This window comes from Stegostoma tigrinum, chromosome 1 (assembly GCF_030684315.1).
Source record: "Stegostoma tigrinum isolate sSteTig4 chromosome 1, sSteTig4.hap1, whole genome shotgun sequence".
In the NCBI taxonomy this organism is placed as follows: domain Eukaryota; kingdom Metazoa; phylum Chordata; class Chondrichthyes; order Orectolobiformes; family Stegostomatidae; genus Stegostoma; species Stegostoma tigrinum.
In genome coordinates, this window is record NC_081354.1 from 140,655,394 (window position 1) to 140,680,885 (window position 25,492).

Below are 25,492 nucleotides of genomic sequence, written 5' to 3' on the forward strand. Positions count from 1 at the left end.
TTTGCAAATTTTGAAATTGTGCCCCAAACACCCAATCTAATTCATAATAAACATGGGCACCATTTTTTTCAGGCTGAGTAGCCTAATTGTGTACTGTAAAAATTCTGCATCATGTCATTCACAGTCTTGTTAATGTCGGCATGGACGTACTCTCATAGGAATCTACTCCAAGAGGTAAATCTCATTCACATATTTCATTCTTCCCAAGCTATAAAGATTCACATATGTTCCTTAAATGTTGCTGGGCAATTACCAATTAAAACCAGTTAATACGTTTTCTTAAACAAGAAGAAATAGGAGCAGGAGTATGTCATCATGGTTGAGCTGACTGTAGCCTTAATTCCCATGGCTCTTGCCTCCCTTGTCAAACAAAAGTACATCTAACTCAGCCCTGAAATACGGCAAACTTTGTTTTAACTGACACATTATAAACTGGCTCCTTTGACATACTGGCAATATTTATATACTTGAAATGATGTAAGTTTAATGCATTATCACAATCTCCATGATGACAGAGTACTCAGTTGAGGTGCAAGTGAGAAGGCTCTCTGCTAGTAGGTTTTACTTACGGCAAAGCTGCATTATTATTTAGTGGCTTATACTGTAAATAAAGTATAGCAGTGATGTGTATATCCCATATATTATATTTCTATTACTTAGTGTGTGTTTTTATGTTGCTAATGTGGACTTCTTGATCAACTGGAATATTTGATCAACTCACACACTCCTGATCCCATAGGTAACAAAGTGTGAAGCTGGATGAACACAGCAGGGCAAGCAGCATCTCAGGAGCACAAAAGCTGACGTTTTGGGCCTTAGACCCTCTCTGATGAAGGGTCTCGGCGCGAAACGTCAGCTTTTGTGCTCCTGAGATGCTGCTTGGCCTGCTGTGTTCACCCAGCTTCATACTTTGTTATCTTGGAGTCTCCAGCATCTGCAGTTCCCATTATCACTGATCCCATAGGTACCTGTTTACAGAAAGTTTCCTGTACTAAGTAATGCAGCTTTCACTGTTCACCGAGGAACAATATTCTGAACACTAATTACCTTTGAAAAAGATATTCTTCCTCATTTCCATCTTAAATGGCAGACCCCTTATTTTTAAAGTGTGCACTCCTAGATACCACCAGAAGACAAAACAGTGTCTCTGCATCCAATCTACCAGACGACTTCAGAAACTTACATGCTTCAATGAGGTCACCCCTCATTCTTCTGAATTTTAATGAGTACAGGTCCAACATGCTGAATCTTCACTCTCAAGATAAGCTCCTATTCCCAGGAACAAACCTACTGAATCTTCTCTGAACTGCATCCAATGTAAGTATATTTTTCCTAATGTAAGGTGACCCAGCTAACCAATCTGATTTTACATCATGTATGGCACATGATTGATTATAAATGTAGCTAGCATTACCTTATAATGAAGCTATCACAAAGAAATGGCCAGCACATACAGTTATTTAAGTAACTATTTTAGCCAATCTTTAATTTTAACTTCAAATTCTTGTGGCTGAATACTTATTCCGCTGGCTATATTATCTCATTAATCTCGTTCCCCTTTAAATTCCATCCCCTCATATCTCAGCCATCACAAACATACATGCTTCCAACACTTCACTGAAGCTATCTTCTAAAAAGGTGATGAGATGAACAAAAGCTCCTTTAAATTGCTTGATCCTCAATCCTTTCTCACTCTCTAACTGCTAGGCTTTGTTCAGTCCCAACTATTAAACCAAAGTTCATTGCACAGAATCACAGCTCTGAAGACACTCTTGAGCATTTCAAAGCTTCTTACATGTTTGTATTACCTGTAGTTAAACATTTACTTCATCAACAATTTGTACAATTTTTAGAAATTACTATACTGAATGCAAATTGTTGATACTGGTATATTATTGAAATGTTTTGCATGATTTGGAAAAATGGTTCAGAAATTAAAGCCCTGAACTTTCATCCTTGGAAGAGCAGTTACATATTGAACTCTTCCCAACTTTTAAGGATGTGGTCCTTCATGTAGTCAGAATGGCAGACTGTGCTTGCTGGCAGCTGAAACAACCCCAAAGAGGGGTCTAAGGCGTCTTTAAAGGGTCAAGGGTTGAATTCTCATTGCAGAGATAGTACAGGTAGCTGTGAGGGACGACAAGACCACAACAGCAGTTGCCAGCCAATTAAAGGTCCATCACCAGAGCAGCAATCCAATTGAGAGTGGTGGGCTGTGTAATGATAGCAATGAGGTCAGCCAGATGGATATCATCGAAAATGAATTCCCTGATTGGGGCTGTCAACCTGGTCCAATCAGGAAGTCCTGGCTGACAGATATAAACAGGCGCATCAGGGGTCTGTTCACTCTAGAAGCTGGCTATGAGCCTACTAGGTCAGTGTCATGTGCTTTGCATGTGGAAATAACAGATGACTTGGTGATGGGATACCTGCCTTTGTGGAGTTATTTTGGTGGCAATGAGAGAGATTAGCTCACAACAGTTGTCTTTGAGTTGGATCAATTACTTCCGGTTGTATGCCACTATTTAGGAGGATTGACTCATTCAATCCTGCCATTGATGACTTGGCCCAGTATATGGAAAGAAATTTTTGTGGGCAAATTATATTGGGGCAGATGAAAAGGCAACTAGTAATTCTTCTGACAACATGTGGATCCACAGCTTTATTGGTTATTAGAAGCCTAACTTTCTCTGATGCACCAGAGTGACAACCCTAAGTGAGATGCTGAGAGACTGTTTGGTATGCAGGATTAATGGTGTGACAGTGCTAATGCACCTACTAGCTGAAGCCCAAGTGGACTTCAAATTGACACTATGACGGGCTTTGTCACTAGAAACTACGGCATGTGGAGCATATGCATTAGAGGATGTGCCAATGGAAGTGGACACCCTCGCTAGATCACAGGAGCTTGGGGAACATCGCTTGCATGAAGGCAATGACACGTCCTCACTCAGAACATATCTTGAGCAGAGTGTCCCTAGGTCAGCCCACAGCAAAACTCCAAAATAAATCCAAACTCACCCAAATGTTAAAATTTCTGCAGGATCCAGGCCTGGAGACCATTGTAGTTGCTGTCAGTCTAAATTGAGTGAGGGAACACATAGATCAGTATCCAGGCAAGTACATACCTTAAAGTCCACCTACAGTTGGTTTGGAACAGGTAAATTGCTTAGCAACATCTGAATCGGAACCAATCAAATAAACATCTGGTTGAATTGTCACCAACTTCTAATGGAGTTTGGTACTGACACAGACGTATCAATCTTTGACAAAATTTACTCCAGGCTCCAACCCTTAAGTTTGTGTAAGGCCTCAGCTGGGCTGAGGAGCTATACTGGGGAATCTTTACACATTAAATGGATGACTTCAGTTCTGGTCTTGTATGAGAACCAGCTGGTTCAGTTACCACTGATTGTAGTAAAAAGCATACCCAAGCTGGATGGGAGGAAATTGGTTGAGAAAGATTCACCCAAATTGAAAAATGCTGAGCTAATTAGAAAATTGGTGCCAGAGCAAAGTCCTCATTAAGTACCTGGAAAATTTTCAGTAAGATCTAGGAACTATCAAAGGTGCCAAGGCCACCTTACACATTGAATAAGAAGCAATTCCACTATTCTGCAAGACCTGCCCAGTGCCAGTTGCCCTACATGCAAAAATAGAGGCAGAAATCAGGAGGCTGGAAGTGAAGGAATTATTAAACCAGTACAGCTTGAGGAACGGGCAGCACCAGTCACGTTGATTGTAAAGCCCGACAGGTCAGTTCACCTTTGTGGGGATTTTAGACAAATAGTAAACTGGAATACCTGGATCAATACCCAATCCCTCACACAGAGGACTTATAGGCAAAACTGAGGGGTGGGGGGTAGTTGCCCTTCACAAAGCTGGACATGAGCCATGTATACTTGCAACTGCAATTGTAATTAGATGAGGATTCCCAGAAGTCTGCTACAATTAATACCCATAAGGTACAAATATGAGACTATCTTTTGGTCTATCTTCAGCCTGTGCCATTTTCCAGCATACAATGGAGAACACTTAACTAGCCTAGGTATACCCCAAGTCACCATTTATCTGGATAATGTGCTAATAACCAGGAAAACCAATAAAGAGCATTTGGAGGGCTTGGACATGGCATTTAAACATTTATCCAAGGTGGATGCAGACCTTAGGAGGGAAAAATGCATGTTCCAGGTATCCCAAGTGGCCTACTTGGGCTAGAGTCAACAAGACCAGGTTACACCTATTAAAATTTAAAGTGTGGGCAATCAAAGGTGTCCTGGCTCCCATATCTGTACCAGAACCTGACCTCCCTCCTTGGATCCTTATGTCTGTTGTTCAGGAAGGGTCAAGCTTGGAAATGGTCTTGTAGCCAAGGCGTAGCCTGTAGGGAAGTGAAGAAGCAGCTATAACCCTCTAAGGTGTTGGCACACTATGATCGCAAGCAAGACATGGTGCTGACATGTGATGCCACCACCACCGCCACCCCCACCCCCACCCCCAATATGGGATCAGGGTAGAATGGTTCTCCAGTGGCCCAGGGAGAAGAATGCCCAATAGCATATGCTTCCTGGACTTTGGCTGATGCTGAACAAAGATCCATTCACATGGAGAAGGAAGATTTGGCAGTCACCTTTAGGGTGAGAAAGTTTCACTAATACCTTTACAGACATAAATTTGGAATAGTAACAGAACACAAATCCCTGCTGGGGCTACTTAAAGAGGACAGGACCAAGACACCATAGCTTCAGGTTGAATTCAGCGCTGGTCTCTCATTCAAAGTGTGTACAACTATCAGCTGGAATATCATCCAGGAGGCCGAGTAGCAAATGTGGATACTTTGAGCCACTTCCCACTGGCGGATACACCACTGGTGGTACCAACGCTAAAAGAGTCTGTTCTGGTTTTAAACTTTCTGGACACCCTTCCAGCCACTGCTGACAATATCAGACTGTGGACACAAAAGATTCTATCTTGGCAAAACTCAAACAGCTGGTGGAGATGGGTGGAAGCAAAAGGGCCATCATAACGAGAACTGAAACCATTCTGGACCTGACTAGCAAGAGTGATTGTCCTGTGTAAAGGTTGCCACCAGAAAGCTGGCTGAACTCCACCACGGGCATCCGGGGCTTCCAAAATGAAGATGTTGGTGAGAAGTTGTGCCTAGTAGCCAGGGCTGAATGCTAACATAACTACATTGGTGAGGCTGAAATTGTGTCAGAGATGGTAGGAACTTCTAGGCCCAAAATGTCCATCCATCATCCAATAATTTGGTAGAAAGAGCAATCCGGACTTTAAAGGCAAGCTTAATGAAACAGCCTACAGCTTCTCTAGAGTCCAACTGTTCCAGTTCCTGTTTGATTACTTGACCACCCCACTTGCGACTACAGGACAGCTCCACCACCATTGCTAATAGGGAGAAAACTTCATGCTAGATTAAAATCTGAACTTCCCGGATCCCGGCAGGGTTGGGGCAGGGAATGATGCAACAGCAGCAGGAGAACCAACACTGGATACAATATTCCTCTAAGCAAGGGAGGCAATTTATTTCAGGGGACAACATTTGGTGTAAAACCACAAAAATGTCCCTGCGTGGATAAGAGGCATAGTCGATGCAAGGTCAGGTACCGTGATGTACAAAGTTTGGGTAAGAGAGATGGTCTCGAACGAGCACCTGGGCCACATGAAACCAACCTTACAAATGGGACAGGAGTAAAACATACCTGTACCCTCAGAACATCTGGCAAGACTGTCAGCACTCATGGGTTCTCCCTCTATTACCAAAGGAACATCCAAGGGAGAGGAGAACATGACAGATGCTGTTATCATCCGAAGGAGAATTTTGGTTGAGGTGCTCCAGGTGCAATAGACAGGCCATGGTCCAGCACATGCCACCCTTATCAGAGGCAGAACTGGAAGAACCAAAACCTGGTGTGAAAATGCCCCAGGAAAAGCTACAGGAAAAGAAACAGTCCTATGTTGCAGGACTTGGGGGCGATTGAGGCACATATAGTAATTGGAACAAGGTCAACGAGGTGGATCTCATCAAATACAAGTTCCCTGATTAGAGCTGTTAACCTGGTCTAATCAGGGAGTCCTGGCTGACATGCATAAACCGGAGTGTCAGGGTTCTGTTCACTCTCAGAGCCGACTCTGAGCTAGTAGGGTCAGTGTCACATACTGTGTAAATAAAGGGTGACTTGCTAATGGGACACTAGCCTTCATGAAGCTATTTCAGGCTGCTTCTCTGAAATGTTGGCATAATCAAAGAACCGGCTCTGTAGCCTCTAACAGTGATATTACCAAGAAGGCCACCACTGAGGCTGCAAGGAGAATCAGAGGGTGCCTCCACTCTAAGGTGCACTTGAAGGGAAGGATCTTATTGTTATTGGAAGTGTAACTTCAACAATCAGGGTTGGTTGGTCAGGGACCTTCTTTCGGTCATGGGGCCTTTGGAAACTAAAAGTTCCCGATGGAAGCCACTGAGTGACACTTGCATAGAATTAACAGGAAGATATTTCACAGCCAACAAAATTCCACAGACTGGGAAAATGACCTGGGAAGTGGGCAGCCAAGCCACTGCTGTTAAAGGCAAAGTAGCCACATTGTTATACTCTCTGTCTCCCAGCACATCTGTCTGAGATTTTGACACTGACAAAATCCTAGCCCATATCTCTGATTTATCTCATGGTGAAACCATCATCCAAACTTTCGGTACTTCCAGACGAAGATTTCTCAACTGGGTCCTCAAGAATCTGTCAAATCAGCATCTTTCAAGAATAGAATCATTTCAGAAGTCCCAGTTGGCAACCGGTGTGACAAACAAAAATGAGACTGATCACGATCGAAGTCAGTGCTGCCCTTCAATTACTATAATTAAATTTAAAATGAGCAACATATAAATCTTTCTGTAAGCAATATATAAACCACCTGCAAAGCAAACAGAATTCAATTTCATGTAACGTTGGACTGATGAGTCAAAGGATCATCATTCATTTGGATGTGGGTCGCAATGAAGTTTAATCTTCCACATTGTGAAGTGAGCCTGGAGCTTAGATGCACACCATATATGCCTATTTTTGTGTTATTCATTCATGGGACATGAGTGTTGCTAGCTGGCCAGTATTTATTGCCTGTCCCTTGTTGAGTCTGAGAAGGTGATGGTGAGCTATCTTCTTGAACCGCAGCAGTCCACGCACTGTAGGTAGACCCATGATGCGCTTAGGGAGGGAATTCTAGGATTTTGACCCAGTTACAGTGAATGAACAGTGATATATTTCTGGGTCATGATGGTGAGTGGCTTGGAGGTGCACTTGCAGGTGGTCATGTTCGCAAGGATCCACTTTCTTATCCTTCTAGGCAGGGGTGGTTGTAGGCTTGGAAGGTGCTTTCTGAAGATCTTTGCCATACATCTGGTGGGTAGTATTCACCTTTGCTTCGGAGTGTCAGTGGCGGAGGGAGTCGATATTTGTGGATGTGGGGCCAATCAAGGAGGCTGCTTGGTCCTGGATGGTGTCAAGCTTCTTGCGTATCGTTGGGGGTGCATTCTTCCAGACAAGTGGGTAGTATTCTGGCTTGTGCTTTGTAGATGCTGGACAGGCTTTGGGGAGTCACTTGGTGAGTTACTCACCACAGTATTCCTAGCCTCTGACCTTCTCTTGTAGCCACTGTTTTTATATGGAGAGTCCAGTTCAGTTTCTGGTCAATGGTAACACCATGGATGATGATGATGATGAGGGAATTCAGTGATGGTAATGCCACTGAATGTCCAGGGGCGGTGATTAGATTGTCTGTCTGTCTGTCTGTCTGTCTCATATTGGAGATGGTAACTGACTAGCAGTTGCATGGCACAAATGTTACTTACCACCTGTCTGCCTGGATATTGTCCAAGTCTTTTTTTTAACATGGGCTGTTTAAGTATCTGAGGATTCAGAAATGGAGCTGAATATCCCCACTTCTCACCTTAGTGAAGGAGGGAAAGTCACTGATGAAGTAGCTGAAGATGTTTGGGTCTAGTGCGCTACTGTAGGAGCACCTGCAGAGATGACCTACAGCTGTGATGACTAACCTATAACAACCACAAGCATCTTCCTTTGTGCCAGGTATGACTCCAATGAACAGTGAGTTTGCCCCCTGATTCCCACTGATTCCAGTTTTGCTTGGGCTCCTTGATGCCATTCTTAGTCAAATCCAGACATAAATTTCATGGTCTCACCTCCTGGAATTTAGCTCTTTTGTCCATGTTTGAAAGGCTGTAATGAGGTCAGATTCTGAGTGGTGCACAAACAGCATTTCAGTGAACAGTTTGTTGCAGAGCAGCCATTACTTGATAGCACTGTGTCCACTGACACCTTCCACCACTTTACTGATGATAGGGCAGTACTAGTCAGATTGGATTAATACTGCTTTCAGTGTACAGCACACACCTGGGCAATTTTCCACATTGTCAAGTAGATGCCAGTGTTGTATCTGTACTGGAACAGCTTGCCACGGGTACAGCAAATTCTGGTGCACAAGTCTTCAGTTCTATTCCTGGAATGTTGAGAAGGCCCACAGTCTTTGTAGTATCCAGTGCCTCCAATCGTTTCTTAAAATCATTTGAAGCGAATCAAATTGCCTGAAGGCTGGCATCTATGATGCTGGGTACCACTAAAGGAGGCCGAGATGGATCATCCACTCAGTGCTTCTGGCTGAAGATTGCTGAGAATGATTCAACCTTATCTTTTGCACTAATGTAATGGGGTCTTCTATCATTGAGGATGAGCATGTTCGTGGACAGACTTTAACTGTAATATATGGCAATTCATTGGATTTCTGTTGTGCGCAATTAATCTGCCAGTTGGTTTTTACCATCTGACAGGGACCACCTTTAAAATACAATTGCTTGATAGTATAGAACTTAAGCACTGCTGAAAAAGGAGGCATCCTGTCAAAGCTTTTCGTCTTGCATTCATAAGGGTGGATGTCTTGATTTCTGTTCTGATAGATGAGAGACTTCAACAAAATATCTCTTTTCTGAACAATATTCATTTTTTAAAGAAAAAGTTGTGGTGTTCCATCCATGGAAATTTTATAACCTATATCATCATCAAGTCCCTACAGTGTGGAAACAGGTCATTCGGCCTAACAAGTCCACATCTCTGGAGGGCATCACACACATCGCCCACCCAATATTTCCCGTGGCTACCATATCTAACCTACACATCCCTGGCCACTATGGGGCAACTTAGCATAGCCAATCTACCTAATTGGCACATCTTTGGATTGTGGGAGGAGTGCGGAGAAAACTCCCGCAGACACTGAGAATGGGTGGAGTTTGCACAAACAGTCATCTGAGGGTCCAATTCAATCCAGGTCCCTGGCACTGTGAGGCAGCAGCTAACCACTGAGCCACTGTGCCGTATTTGGGGCCATCCTCTGAAACAAAAAACTTGACAGAACCCTTCTGTAGATTATCTCACCGTATTCCTTACCAGGTTCGAATTTTCCACCCTTCATTCCTTACTAACAAACTACTTCAAAATACCTTGCAAGTTTCAACAAATACAGGATTATTGGATTTTATCCATAACACACCCTCTTTACAAGAAATTATTACAATACAAGAACTTTCCGCAAGAGAACAATAGTTGTCACTAAGAATACTCCTTATTGTTATTATCTTAAAGCCATACTCATTTCCCTAGGGTATGATCCACTTCCTGCAGATAGTGACAGTCTACATTAAGCATTGAATACCACAAATTAGTTAATTGAGTAGAAGGAGTGATATGCTTTTGTTTGGACAGTTTCCTTCCCAGACCTTTGGATGTAGGCCAATGCAGCACTCAACAAAATAGATAGATTCCTGAAGCTGTTTTTCAGATCAATTAAGAGGCTAACAGCAGAATGCGATGCACTTTGGCAATCATGTCTTGTACCTCTATTACTAACTGGCACCCTTAACACTCCACTTTAAAATGCAGATTCAATTGCAAACAAACTTTTAGAATCTGCTTTCATTGTATTTGTAACTGTAACTGTAAACTGCAAACTACATTATTGTTAATGATTCCACCTTCAATTCTAAATGACTTGATGTTTAGCACAGCCAACAAAAGCTTCAGATTTAGGTCATGACATCATCTTGCTCACCAAATAGGAAATTAGCTACAGGAAGGAGCGTAAAACGCAAGAGAATCAACATAGTTGTTTCTCAGCAGACATGAAAACAGAAGTCAATTTGTTGAGCTTAACTGATTTCAAACCTGTGATTTAGAACATTACAAAAGTAATACTAATGCCAGAGCAGTGCAGTCACAAGCTCAGGTATCACTTTAACCCAACACATCAAGTGGGAAATATTCACATGTATACATTATAACAGGTTAACCAAGGAGTGAATAAAACGGACACTAAACGGCAAATCGGGTTTGTGATAAAGCTGTGTCTTTTAAGGGGTTATTTCGTTTTGGCTTTTTTTGAAGAGAGGTTGTAAGGTAGAGACCAATAGTCTACCAAAGCCACTGGAATAAACAGCTCATCAGGCCTTAGAGTTCTTTTTTAAACAATAGAAGCAGCCTGGATGGGTGTGGCCAGGTCTCTCAGACCAGGATTTCTAGTTTACTTTAGTTTTAGGTTTAGCTTTAAGCAGTTGCTGTTGTGGGCTTGAACAAGTGAAAGCTATTTTTCCCTCTCTTGATTACAGCCAAAGCTGGGGGCATCTCTTCCTAGGCTGGCAGATTGCATGAGCCAGAATTTGTTTCTCTGTATTTTCCTTTTTGCCAAAGGGTGTGTTTATGGGATGTTACTATACTGGAACAGATAATTAGTAATAGTTTCTGATTCTTAGTTTGTTAAGTTTTCCAATTGGAGGAGTTATTCTAAATTCCTCCTTCTTTGCTGATATTTTACCTATAGTGTTTAAATTGTGTTTTGCTTAATGCTGAGTAGTTTGATTAGTCACTTTGCACCTGGACCATAGCACTTTACACTGGCCTTCAAAATAAGAAAAAGTTAGGGTCTAGGCTACCTTAAAATATTTTGAGGGGGTGTGGTCTGATCCATAACAGGATTCAAGTCTTGGTTAGAAATTATCTAAGTCTCAATTAGATTATATTGCCCGCAATCAATAATTCTCTAAATGTAGTATCATTTGCCCATTAATTAGAGTTTAATCTGCATTGATACTGACTGATAAAGCAAAAGGTACATAAAGCTGAATCTTGTTCATAATTTCTTGATTTGAGTTCATAAACTAAGTTTGGATATCTTTGTTTATAGTGCCCCCACAGTGATTACAGCAAGATTATTACTGATCAGTGATTATTACCTCCAACAATTAACGAGAAAACCTGAACCACATAACATCACTCAGTGGAGATGCCAGAGGATCTGGTAGAAGCAGGTACAATTACAACATTTAAAAGACACTCGGACAGGTACCGGAATAGAAAAGGTTGAGAGGGATATGGGCCAAATGTAGGCAAATGGAACTAGTTCAGTTTAGGAAAGCAGGTCAACATGGATGAGTTCAGGGATATGATGGTTAGGTGGATTAGCCATGGGTAATGCAGGGTTATAGGGATCGGGTAGGAGGATGGGTCTGGGTGAGATGCTCTTCAGGGGCTCAGTGTGAACTTGAATGGCTGAATGGCTGCTTCCACACAGGACAATTCTGAGTTGGGCCGATAGGCTTGTTTCTGTGCTATATGACTCCATAATTCATTTCATTTTAATGGCATTTAAATAGTTAACAATGGGATTTAAAGAGATCGTCAATTTAAACATTCAGGGTGTACAACAATACAGATGGAATCAACAAGGCTAGGTAATATTCAATAACATTGCCAAAACAACAGAATACAAGTTAGAGGAAATGATTAAATTAAACAGTGTTCAGGACTGACTAAAGCTTGAATAGCACATCCGGAGCTGGTTGTTGAGAAACAAGGTTTTTGGAGGCAATACAGAGAAAAGCAATGACACTCATCCCTTGTGTCAAATGTTCAGGTTTTTAAGAAAGTCAGGGAGACTTTGGTTTTATCATCAAACAGAAGCATTTTTTTAAAGAGTTAATAAGTGGGAAGGAAATACTAACAAAATACAAGGAGCAGAAATTCAAACAGCAGATATCAGCAAGTTGTTCTATACCCAAAATTGACAATTTTCATTAGAATAGACAGATCGGTGATCTCGGACCGAAACACTGCACTGGATGGGTGAATTTAACTCTATTTCTATCCACACTATCAATGACCTTTGGCTTTTCCCCTTCACCTTTTCTTTCTGTGTGCTAATAACCAGTGAAGCTGTTAACTAATACATATCTATAGACAATTAATAGAAGGAATATTTGAATGTAGTAAGTTTGCTTGTTTCAGTATTTCCTTGTCAGTCCCTAACCCTCAGTTTCCCTGTGAACCAGTTTCTCTATGAACCTTTACGCAGGAGCTCAGGCATAAATTAAGTTAATTGTTAACACAAAAAAGATAATTTCATAATACTCAAACTGTAAAATAAATGTACCATTTTGATAGTTACTCTCACTACTGAGTTACTGAGATTACAATACTGTTGGAACAAAACAAAATGCTGTGGATGAGATAGTAGGAACTGCAGATGCTGGAGAATCTGAGATAACGAGGTGTAGAGCTAGATGAACACAGCAGGCCAAGCGGCATCAGAGGAGCAGGAAGCTGACGTTTCAGGCCTAGACCCTTCTTCAGAAGAAGGGTCCAGGCCCGAAAGGTCAGCTTTCCTGCTCCTCCGATGCCACTTGGCCTGTTGTGTTCATCCAGCTCTACACCTTGTTATCCCAAAATGCTGTGGATGCTAGGCATCTGAAATATAAATAGAAAATGCTAGATACACTTGGATGATTATAGAACTCTGTTCAATACACCTGACCTGCACATCTGTGGACTGTGGGAGAAAACCAGACACTAAACAGAAGCCCACACAGACACTGAGAACATGCAAATTCCTTACAGTGTCCCAAGGATCAAATTAGAATCTGGGTCCCTAGTGCTGTAAGGCAGCAATGCTAATCACTGAGCCACCAGGCCACGCAGATTAGACTGAAGTTGTCAACAGAGAAACAATGTTAATGTTACAAGTCAACAATATTTTATCAGAACTGGGGAAAGTTAAATATGTAACAGTATTTAAGCAAGTTCAGAGACAGGGAAAGCAAGAGGGGAAGAAAAAACAACCTAGGCCTGGGATTGGGTGGAAGAGATGAGGGATGAAATAACAAAAACAGATGGTAATGGGACAAGTAACAAAACACAGCTCTGAGGAGGTGTAAATAAATGGAATGTATTGAAGCATTGCCAACAGCTGCTACCAGAATCAACTGGAGTTATGTTTACCATTTGAAATTGTTAAGCGAGCAGTTGATTCCAGAGGCTATAATGTACAGCAATACTGTACAATTCAATTAACATTCCTGGAACATGCAGGGGATTCAGACTAGGTTCAATGCGTTCTTCTCGGAGATATACATCTTGTCTGAATTTTGTACGGCTCTCCCTTTGCCGTGTTCTACCAATGTTCACACTCATGCACAAAGGTCACTTGTTACAGGAGCGCTTTTGGTGCTCATACAGCTATTAATATCTTCAGCACAATAGCAAAGATCAAAGAGGAATAAAAATTTGGGGTCCAGGGTGTTGGTGTGAAATCACTCCGTTATGCATACAAGTTGCCTTTGGTCATGTCAATTTAACATACAGGTGTTGAGTAGTGCTTTTTTTAAATTCATTCATGGGATGAGGGCTTCACCAGCTGGGCCACCATTTATTGCTCATCATTAATTGCCCAAAGGGCAATTAAGAGGCAACCACATTGCTGCAGATCTGGAGTCACATGTAGATGAGACCAGGTGAGGATGACAATTTCCTTCCCTAAAGGATATTAGTGAACCAGATGGGACTTTTCCTGATAATGAGCAATAGATTCACGGTCATTATTTGACTCTTAATTCCAGATTTTTATGGATTTCAAATTCCACCATCTGCCACTGAATGCAACCTCTCAGGTATCATGTCGGTCTGGAGTCAATGTGTGATGCATTCAGACAAAACAGAAAAAAATGCAAACAGCTCAATGGTAACTGCTACATTCTTCATGGGCTCTCCTTAGTACTAAGGATATATTGTTGCTCTGCTCATTCTTTCCAGCTGAGATGAAATGCTCATTATTTAAATACAAAGCCTAGAAAAGAAACCACTTAAGACAGGTTAATAAAGTGTGAAGCTGGATGAATACAGCAGGCCAAGCAGCATTTCAGGAGCACAAAAGCTGACGGTTCGGGCCTAGACCCTTCATCAGAGAGCTCTCTGATGAAGGTCTAGGCCCGAAACGTCAGCTTTTGTGCCCCTGTGATGCTGCTTGGCCTGCTGTGTTCATCCAGCTTCACACTTTATTATCTTGGATTCTCCAGCATCTGCAGTTCCCATTATCTCTGATACACTTAAGACAGGTTAATTGACAGATGTCAAAAGTGCAAAAAACAATTAGAGACAGTGCAACTGAAAGCTACAGTCTTGACAGTAAGATTATCCGTTTGAATTCTGTCCCTACTGGTAGAGATTTGGAATTTTAGCTGATGCAGGTTCAATTACGTTTTAAAGCTGGGATCAACAAAAATCCATCAATCTAAATTGACTGAACTCTAAGAAAAGTGGTATCAACGAGACATTGGGAAAAACTTGGTTACATGCAGTTAAGTCACAAATCAGACACAAAATCACTGAATGGTGGAACAGGCTCCTGGGCCTAAATAGCCTACTCCTGTTTTCATGTTCTCCACTCTACTGACTATTACTTGATGTGATCAACATGCAAACCTGTAATGTCTGGTTCATGCCAAAACCATCACTACTGATAAATCAGGTCAATACTCAAAGGAGAAGCAGGAATCCCAGGACTTTGCTAGGCTTCCAACCCATCATTCGTCTCATAAGCAAGAGACTGAACTTCAATCAGAAATTATACAGTGACTCCAGGTCACCCTCAATCAAAGGTTCTTCCAGGAAACTCGGGAGTAAGATTTCAAGAGGAAATGGAACAAGGGTCTCGAAAAGTGGGGGAGCAGATTGAGTTTTGGAGAAAAGCAAGCGATAGGCCAAAGCTAAAAAGTAACAAAACAGACAAACATAAAGCACTTAATCAGAGGCAAGTAAGGTCAGTCCCTGCATTAGGAATATCCACTATAATGAATCTTATAAAGGCATTACCCACCAATACACAATTGAAAGTAAGCTAAATTTCTAGTCTTGTACACATTGTATATGGGGCTGTTGAGTTTTGGGAGTTTCATGGTGAGTGTCCTGACATGGCTGATCACAACTTTTCTCCATGTCTTCTGTTCTTCACTTCAACAACTATGTAACCCAGCCTCTATGATGTCCTTCTCGTGAAATCATGCAGCATGAAGGGCAGAATGCCTGCCACCACAGGTAACATCCTGGCAAATAAGCCACGATGCCGAAGTTAAAATCCAGGTGCACTTCACTTCAAATGCCGCAAAGCAGGATATACCACACCCAGCATCCTCTTAGGAAACAAATGTCTCACCAAAGGATGCCAGCATCCCGATTTCCAGACACTAGGGAATGGTCAAGAGAAACACTTTCCACTACCCATTGGATCACCATAGGGGGCCAAGGCATCAAACACAACAAGCCTGGATATAAAGTGGCTCACATCAGTGCTTCCTCTGGGATTAGACAGAATGCCAACAGTGTAGCAGAAAGGTCAATGATCTTCTGCACTCCACAAACCTTTGAAGGAAAGAAGTGCCACCATCTTTTCTATACATTCACTCCAGTGCTACCAATGCACATAAATCTCACCCCCTCTCATGGGCTACAAGCCTCACAGCTGCGTGCAAATCATCCTCCACACCTACCAACCCTTCCTGTGCTCTGAGTAAGATGTTATGTAATCCAGAGGCTAATAGCCTCCAAATAAGTGCAAATTGACTAAGCACTAATAGCCGAAAAATGCATTCTGTGTAGATGGATGAGCTGGCTGTGCGTTCCTGCGAACAAAGCATCCTAGCAGGAGTATGAATGTCAAAGGTGTCCCTGAGTTCAAAAGTGAAGTCCTGAAGGGTGAAAGTGAATTCTGACCATGTTATACAAATCAAGGGAAAATTCCACCCACAATTTTTCAAATTTTGACTTTTCAAATTTTGACTTTGGAGGCTGGTACTGTTTTTTTCTGAAAGTTTATTCTCTTGAATTAAAAGACACCTTTACAATCCCTGAGGCGAATAGTTCAGTGCATTAAAAACTAGGGTAGTGGGAAGAAAACAAAATTAAGCTGTCATCAGCATTTCAAGAAATAATTGCATTGTTTTAACAGTTTGTTTACAGGGCTCAAGAAGATACGTTAACTAAAGAAATAACACTGAGTGAAAGCAGAAATTTGCTGAAATGAAACTGGATTTTAGCCATGGTGACTCTAAAATAGAGTAGAGACAGGGTGACCCTTCATTGAGGTTGAGTATCTGTAAGCTTGTTGTTAAGGCAAAAATAATTGAAACTTTATTTCTGGTATCTATAATAAGATAATTTCAAATGACAGAGTGTATTACAGGGGGAGGTGGTGGCCTGTTAATCCAGCGATTCTGTTAACGTTCTGGGGACCTGGGTTCGAATCTTGCCACAGAAGATGGTGGAATTTGAACTCAATAAATATCTGGAATTAAGAATCTAATGATGACTGTGAATCAATTGTCAATAGTTGTGGAAAAACCCATCTGGTTCATTAATGCCCTTTAGGGAAGGAAACTGCCATCCTTACCTGGTCTGGCCTACACGTGACTCCAGAACCACAACAACGTGGTTGACTCTGAACTGACCTCTGGGCAATTAGGGACAGGCAATAAATGCCATCTAGCCAGCAACACCCTCATCCAGTGAATCAATAAAGGATAAAAAAAAGTATTTTTCCCCTTTGTATGTAAAAACGTTTTGTTGTTTTTCTCAGTTGGAGCAGCAGTGACTGCGGGAAAGGAGTGAAATGAACCTGGGGCAGCGACAGAAGCAAACCAGCTGAAAGCATAGGAGTAGGGCCTGGATCAAGCTCAGTTGGACCAGTGCGACAGGAGCAAACCTGGGGATGAATGGGAGCTGAATCCAGGGCAGAGGTCTTGAGGCGACATCTCAATTCAAGAAGTAGCATAAGGCAAGAGGATTCACTGTTCAGGAAGTAGGTCTAAACATTGAGTGAGTAACATCAGGAGGGAGTCAGCGTGTAAAGTCCTTATTTCTGTGGTTTGCAGTTTGTTAGCAATAGAGAAAGAAATTTGATTTGGGGAGTAGCAGGTAAAGTCAAGTAACCTGTTCCTGGAGTATTGTGAACTTTATCAACTACAAACAATGGCACAAGATGTTGACCCTGTGGAATGATCATTCCGAAATATGTCGAAATTCAGGCACACTTAAGGGGATGTAAGAAGTGGCACTTTGCATTATTGATAAAGAACTCCATCATTACTACAATGATGGTCGACATCATGGAAGGGTCTTCAAATAACACCATCTGGGTAAAGCTTAGAAATAAAAAAGGGGCAATTACCTTACTGGGATTGTACCACAGATCTCCCAGAGGGAGACAGTAGATATGTAAGCAAATCATAGAAAGTTGTCAGAGAAACAGGGTTATTGTTGGATGGGACTTCAACTTTCTAAGTATTAACTGGGATAGCATTAGTGTGAAAGGATCAGATGGGCTGGAGTTTTTAAAGTACATCTAGGAGAGCATTTGGTGCCAGTAAATAGACAGTCCTAGTGCGAGACATAATCTTAAGGAATGAAGTCGGTCATGTGGCTGAAATTTCAGTGGGCAAGCATTTTGGTGATAGTGGCCATAGCTCCATAAGTTTCAAAGTTTTTATAGAAATTTATAGAAAGCTAAGGATAATGCAGAAGTTGAGAGTCTAAATTGGGGGAAAGCCAATTTCAATACCATTTGACAGAATCTGGCAAACCTAGACTGGGAGCAGCCATTGCAGGTAAGTCTACATTTGGAAAGTGGTCTTCTAAAAGTAGTACAGTGAGAATTCAGGGCTAGCGTGTTCTTAGAAGAGTGAAGGGCAAAGGCGGCAGGTCCGGACAACCCTGGCTGTCAAGGGTTTTGAGAGGTGAATAAAGACTAAGAAGGAAGCATACGTCAGGTACAGTGCAATATAAATAGAGGAGGCACAATCAAAAGTATGGTGAGTGGATGTGGGTGGCTAATATCCACAAACATTTGCCCAATGGCATCAATGTGGACTTCACAAGCTTCAAAATCTCCCCTTCCCCCACTGCATCCCAAGACCAGCCCAGCTCATCCCCTCCCCGCACTGCATCCCAAAACCAGCCCAGTCTGTCTCCGCCTCCCTAACCTGTTCTTCCTCTCAGAGAGGGGGGGAGAGAGAGGGGGGGAGAGAGAGGGGGGGGAGAGAGAGGGAGAGGGGAGGGAGAAAGAGGGGGGGGAGAGAGAGAGAGAGTGGGGGAGAGAGAGAGTGGGGGAGAGAGTGAGGGAGAGAGAAAGAGAGAAAGAAAGAAAGAGGGGTGAGAGAGACAGAGAGGGGGGGGGGGTGTGAGAGAGAGAGGGGGGGCGAGAGAGAGGGGGGGGGGCGACCTCAAGCCGCACCTCCATTTCCTACCTACTAACCTCATCCCACCTCCTTGACCTGTCAGTCTTCCCTGGACTGACCTATCCCCTCCTTACCTCCCCACCTATACGCTCCTCTCCATCTTCAGTCCACCTCCCCCTCTCTCCCTATTTATTCCAGAACCCTCTCCGATGAAGGGTCTAGGCCCGAAACGTCAGCTTTTGTGCTCCTGAGATGCTGCTTGGCCTACTGTGTTCATCCAGCTCCACACTTTATTATCTTACACTTTGTTAACTATTTATACTGTGGTCAGTATAGTTTGACAAATGATTAGCTACTTGGGACCAAAGGGTTTTAAATCCTTGATATCCGCTTTCTAGTAATGCAAGGAAAATTAGGAGATTCTTCATTAATTTAATTGAAGTAAAAGTTGTATTGACTCCTTTACATGACAACAGTGGCTCACATGATTATACAGTATTATACTGACCCAGGCAATCCAGTACACCACCACTGCCCCTATATTTTGAAGGTTTGAAATGCATTAGTTCGGCATCCAGTTGTTTTATTTTTTAATCTTATAATGGAGTTACAAAAACCTCAAGGATAAAAGCCATAGGAGAAGTTCAAACAGCATTTTAAAATTACCCCATTTTTAATGCATTATACCAACATTATATTAACATTCAGTACAATACAGACAGATAATATGAACTCTCACTACAGAATAAAAGAACTGTTATCCCTTACTCATTATGTGTGGCAGCATAATTGATCATGTTCACAGTACATGTACAGTATATCTATAATCAATAAAATTACAGTATTGTGTTCCTTTAAAAAATATGAAAAATACACCATGCTAAGCTTTAATTCTTGCACATATGTCAAATTTCAACAACTCAATAGTCTGGGTTTTCTGAAAACCGAAGAGTCATTTCTGTGGAGTAGATGTGAATGGAAGGTGCGGACTCTGCAGAATCTTCAACATTGCAGACTCTAAAGAATTGCCCAGAACACTAAAGACTCAGGTGGATAATTCCTCAATAACTGCTCAGAAAAAAATTAGATTTTTTTAAAAGTAGTCTAATATACAAATACTATTCCGCTGCCACCCACACCGTCTCACGGCAGTACCAGATCTTCCATCTCTGAGGAATGGCCTGGCTCCTCTCCAAAGCCAACATTCTATCTTCTACATCCTTTACTACCTTCCTGTAACATTCTTTGTCTCTTTTTCTCTCCTCCCACAACACTCCCTAATGCAGGACGCAAACTCACTTCGACTGCCAGCCTGATATCTCCACCCTAACCTACCCTAAATAATCTATCGCTTACCTGGCTCCCTCGCCACTTGACATCCCCACACCAAACTGTCCTGCCACTCCATATACTATCCCACCTGATATCATATATGTAAACGCGCACACAGTACCAAACTGCTCACCCCACTTCCCCCTGCCCCACCCCAAGTACAAAATGCCCTTAAGATTAACAATCAGATTCAGATTGCATTTGCCATTCTAACTGCCATGTTAGTATTCATTACAACAGCTGAGGCTGTATAAAGGTTCTGGTCTGACCGCATTTAGAATATTGAGAGCAGTTTTGGGCCACATATCTAAATAAGGATGTGTTAACCTTGGAGAGGTTCCAGAGGAGCGTCACAGGTTAAACCCAGGAATGAAGAGCTTGTTGAAAGGTTTCATGTTTACAAGGCTTCAGAAAAGATTTACAATGATGTTGCCAAGATTGGAGGGTTTGAGCTTTATGGAGAGGCTGAATATGCTGAGGTTATTTTCCCTGGAAGCCTTAGGGTTGATCTTAGAGGTTTATAAAATTATGAGCGGCACGGATAGGGTAGATAGGCAAGGGCTTTTCTCCAGTGTCGGCAAGTCCAAAACTAGAGGGCAGAGGTTTAAGGTGAGAGAGGAAAACTTAGAAGGGACCTAAAGGACAACTTTTTCATGCAGGCGGTGGTGCGTGTATGGAGTGAGCTGCCAGAGGAAGTGGAGGAGGCTGGTACAGTTACAACATTTTAAGGCTTCTGGATGGGTATATGAAAAGGAAAGGCTTAGAGGAATATGGTCCCAATGCTGGCAAATGGGGCTTGATTAATTTAGGATATCTGGTGGACTTGGACTAGTTGGGCCAAAGGGTCTATTTCTGAGCTGTATGTCTCTATGACACTATATGAGAAGCAGTTGAACTGACATGAGTAGGAATTTCTTCATCCAGAGTAATGGATCTGTGGAACTCCTTGTTGCAGAAGTGTGGAGGCCAAGTCATTAAGACAAAGATTGATAAAGTCTTGATTAGTAAGGGGATCAAGGGTTATGTGGAAAAGGCAGAATAGGGTAAAGAAACATAATCAGTCATTTTCAAATGGTAGAGCAGACTTGATGGGCTGAATGGCCTAGCTCTGCTCCAGCACTTTGTGGTCTCTTTTGGTGTAGTGGTAGTTTCCGTACTTGTGGGCTAGGAGATCTGGGTTCAGGTCCCATTTGTCTAGAGGTGTGCAATAATGATTGATTACAAGGTATGTCAAAGTCAAACCTATTTATGAATTAATAACTTTTGGTAAAATAGTATGTATGTATGGGAGTCTGGCAGTATTCAAATCAGCAATAAGGTAAATTCAGGTTTGTTATTTCCAATTAGTCTGATTATAATCTACGCCACACAATTTAATCCCATTACTAAACTCCGAATAGAAACTGATGTTGCATCAGTTCATGAATGGCAGATTATTTTATAATGTATTTTTCTGTTGATTAACATAAATTAAATTCTCAAATGAATGGATAGAAAGGTCTAACATAAAATGTTATAATTAAAATAATTCCTATCCATGCAAAATGATTGCAATGATCCTAATTGTTCACCAATTCCAATCAAGACAATTTACCTACAAAATGATACAACAGCTGCCAGATTTATTATCTTCTAATTCTCCTCTTGATATCTAAACTCAGACTTGAACACAGATTAAATGATGTCAGTTACCCTGCCCTCACTGTCCCATAATTGTGAATGAGACAATGTGTGTTTGCAGGCAATTTAATGCAAGAAGGTAATGTAACAAAAGCCATTCTCTACTATTTGTTACATTAACATTTGAACATTCCTCATCATTGGAATTAATGAAACATTAAGAACCTGGCTGATTTTTTCTATCCTTAGTCTAAGTGATGAGCAAATCAATGTTAGCCTCTGCTCTAGGATTGCTTTTGATACCTAGTTAGAATCAAAAACTCATGATACATTGATGTGAAATCAAAATTTATTTCATGCTGAAGCCATACGCAACTTATTGATTAGATTTTTAGCATTCCTTTCATCTTTCATCCCTGACCACATATATTTGAAGTTAAATAGTCCTTACACAATCCGTCGTTAGTCAACTCACCAATATTTTCGTTCCAACCTCAGAAGATTTGCGAAGTTTTTTTATTGTTTCATGACTTTAGGTCAACTCTCCTTTTAAGTGAAGTTTAAACAAAAGCATTTTTTTCAAAATTGTTATGACAGTAAATATAAAAGTGAAATATGGAGAGAATGGTGTACAGCATGAAAGGTATTACTCATAGTTCTAAACTGATGTGTAACTAAATACAAAGAAGGTTGCTACACCAAACTACTGCAGGTCATTATTCTTTGGAATATTTGTAAAATGTATAAATGATAAATTCTTCAGCTGACATTTTTCTAATGAAGTAATTGGCACTATGCTCCCAAGAGTAAACTGCACAGAAAAGTCAGATTGTGAAAAGCATTAAAGGGAACTGTATAGGCTTCATGCTTTAAAGCCCATTGCTTCAGATCTACATGTGAACTAGAGGAACTGCAGAAAACATAAATAGGAAGTTCTGTAGACAAACATAATATATTTAAACTTTGCTGATGGGATTTCATCGGTTTCACATATTCAAATAATCCATTTTTCACCCTCTATAAACTTGTGGTCATACCAAAATTCCCATGTCAATATCATAATTTGCAAGAAGTCCTGTTTGCCCAGCACTATTTATTACTTCTATAAGCACCTCAATTTTACATTACGCCAATTCTGATCTCCTAGTATCCATCCTTCTGTCTGGGTTTTAAGCTGGATTTCCTCCCTGGATTGCTCTCTCTCCCACGTTAAGACACTCCTTAGGGTCAACTTTTTCTTTGATCAAGTTTTTGATCATTTGGTCTAACATCTGAACAAATTCCTGCAAAGCAATACTTTCGTTTTAACTTAAGGATTGTTAAGATCTGGAACATACTGCTTGAAAGTGCAGCAAAAGCAAATGACTGAAAAGTTAACGATAAATTGGTATTTACTTGACTGTACTCTTTAGTAGGGTTGTAGGGGATAAAGCTGGAGTGGGCCAAGAGGTGGGCAGTTTTTCAAACAGATGACACAGACATAATGGGCCAAATGGATAAGTTGTGTGTTATAAAATTCTACATTTGTATGGAGTTTTGAGGTTTAGAGTATGAGGTTTTGTGACATTATTTTCAGCAACTGGCATGGGAGAAGGGTCATCTCAGTCCCATGACTTTCCTGTAGAGGCATAAACAGCCAACAATTTTCCAGCACCTTAAGTTACATTTAGGAATTGCACTATAATAGGCGAAATAAAGGTGATTGTAGGCACTAGGAAAGCATGCATTTCTCCAAAAAATAAATGCTAACTTTCAGTTCACTTGTAGGGTATACACAGATATCACGCTTTGTTTCTCATAGGAGGTGAGGATGTTATGGAGAATGTATGTTTGAATCTTGCCATGGAGGATGGTGGAACTTGAATTCAAAAAGTATCTGGAATTAGGAACCTAATGATGACCATGAAATGATTGTTGGAAACAAAGCCCATCTGGTTTACATGGTTCCTTTAGGGATTGCAACTGGGTTATACGTGACTCCAGATCCACAGCAATATGGTTTATACTTAACTGCCCTGTAGGCAAATAAGGATGAGTGATAAATAGTGGCCTGGCCAGTGACATGCACATCCCATGAATGAAGGAAAAAAAAATGTAGTAACTGTTTCGGTCAGTGTGCTCCCACGCAGAGGTGCCCATCTGATTTTCTATTGTTTTTTTAAAAAGTGTAATGGGGCAAGGTGACTGTTTACAGCTGTGCCCCTCTGATCAGTCCAATCTCACTGTTGGCTGAATGTTACCAGGTGCCATGAATCCATGCTCCCGGATAAAAAGTCAAAGGAGAGAGGGTCTCTTGTGGTGCACACACTGAACCAGGAGGCCCAGGTTAAAGCCCTACCTTCTCCAGAGGTGTGTTACAACATGAATGAACATAGTGATTAGAAAAATAGGTTAATAAAAAGTCAAAGGAGAGCCCATCCAGAATTCTGGCACTTACCCCACAGCAAGTTAAAGCTGGGAAGGCAGGACTTCCACTCTTTTCACTAGAGGAACTCTCAATTTAAGAGTACTGTAAACTATTCGGATTGGCTAACAGCCCTATGGTCTCAGTAGCCCCATCTGGAGCATGGCAACTGCTAGCCCTGCAAGCAGTTCACAACGCTGAGAAGCACGATCTGACAGGCATGTCCAAGGTTGGGGGTCTCAGGAAAGGGATGAGTGTGGGGAAGGTTATGGGGAGCTGGGTTCAAGAGGCTGGAGGGAAGGCTGAATGGCAGAATGCTCCTCTAATTGGCCTGAGGATCCTCAAAAGGAAGCTCCCCTCTCGCCTACAGCCAGACACTAGTCTGTACAGCCAAAGCTTAGTATTTCCTATATGTCTGGAGTCTTCACCTGACAATGGGTAAAATACTAGTGGGGAAAGGTGAGGCCTTTAAGTGGCCATTAATTGAATAAAGTTATGAATCTGGATGTGAGTTTGCTCGCTGAGCTGGAAGGTTAGTTTTCAGACGTTTCGTCTCCATTCTAGGTAACATCATCAGTGAGCCTCCGACGAAGCGCTGGTGTTATGTCCCGCTTTCTATTTATCTGGTTAGGTTTCCTTGGGTTGGTGATGTCATTTCCTGTCCTTTTTCTCAGGGGATGGTAGATTGGCTCCAAGTCAATGTGTTTGTTGATGGAATTCCGGTTGGAATGCCATGCTTCTAGGAATTCTCGTGCGTGTCTCTGTTTGGCTTGTCCTAGGATTGATGTGTTGTCCCAATCAAAGTGGTGTCCTTCCTTATCTGTATGTAAGGATACGAGTGATTAGTGGGTCATGTCGTTTTGTGGCTAGTTGATGTTCATGTATCCTGGTGGCTAGCTTCCTGCCAGTTTGTCCAATGTAGTGTTTGTCACAGTTCTTGCAAGGTATTTTGTCTACAAAATGACGTCTACAAAATACCTTGCAAGAACTGTGACAAACACTACATTGGACAAACTGGCAGGAAGCTAGCCACCAGGATACATGAACATCAACTAGCCACAAAACGACATGACCCACTAATCACTCGTATCCTTACATACAGATAAGGAAGGACACCACTTTGATTGGGACAACACATCAATCCTAGGACAAGCCAAACAGAGACACGCACGAGAATTCCTAGAAGCATGGCATTCCAACCGGAATTCCATCAACAAACACATTGACTTGGAGCCAATCTACCATCCCCTGAGAAAAAGGACAGGAAATGACATCACCAACCCAAGGAAACCTAACCAGATAAATAGAAAGCGGGACATAACACCAGCGCTTCGTCGGAGGCTCACTGATGATGTTACCTAGAATGGAGACGAAACGTCTGAAAACTAACCTTCCAGCTCAGCGAGCAAACTCACATCCAGAACCTCAAACTGAGCTACAAATCTTCTCAAAACTCGCTAAAGTTAAGAATCCCAAGTGCCGCCCTGGAACTCAGCATTTTTCATTTTCACTTCAGCAATATTGAGATTCACCACAACTATCACCAGAGAAAAAGTACTAGG

General features: G+C 41.7%; 1 protein-coding gene across 1 annotated transcript in view; it reads right to left on the reverse strand.

Moving 5' to 3' along the window:
• pdzd2 (PDZ domain containing 2) overlaps positions 1–25,492 on the reverse strand; it is a 422,227-nt gene that overhangs the window by 366,823 nt on the left and 29,912 nt on the right. The window lies entirely within an intron of this gene.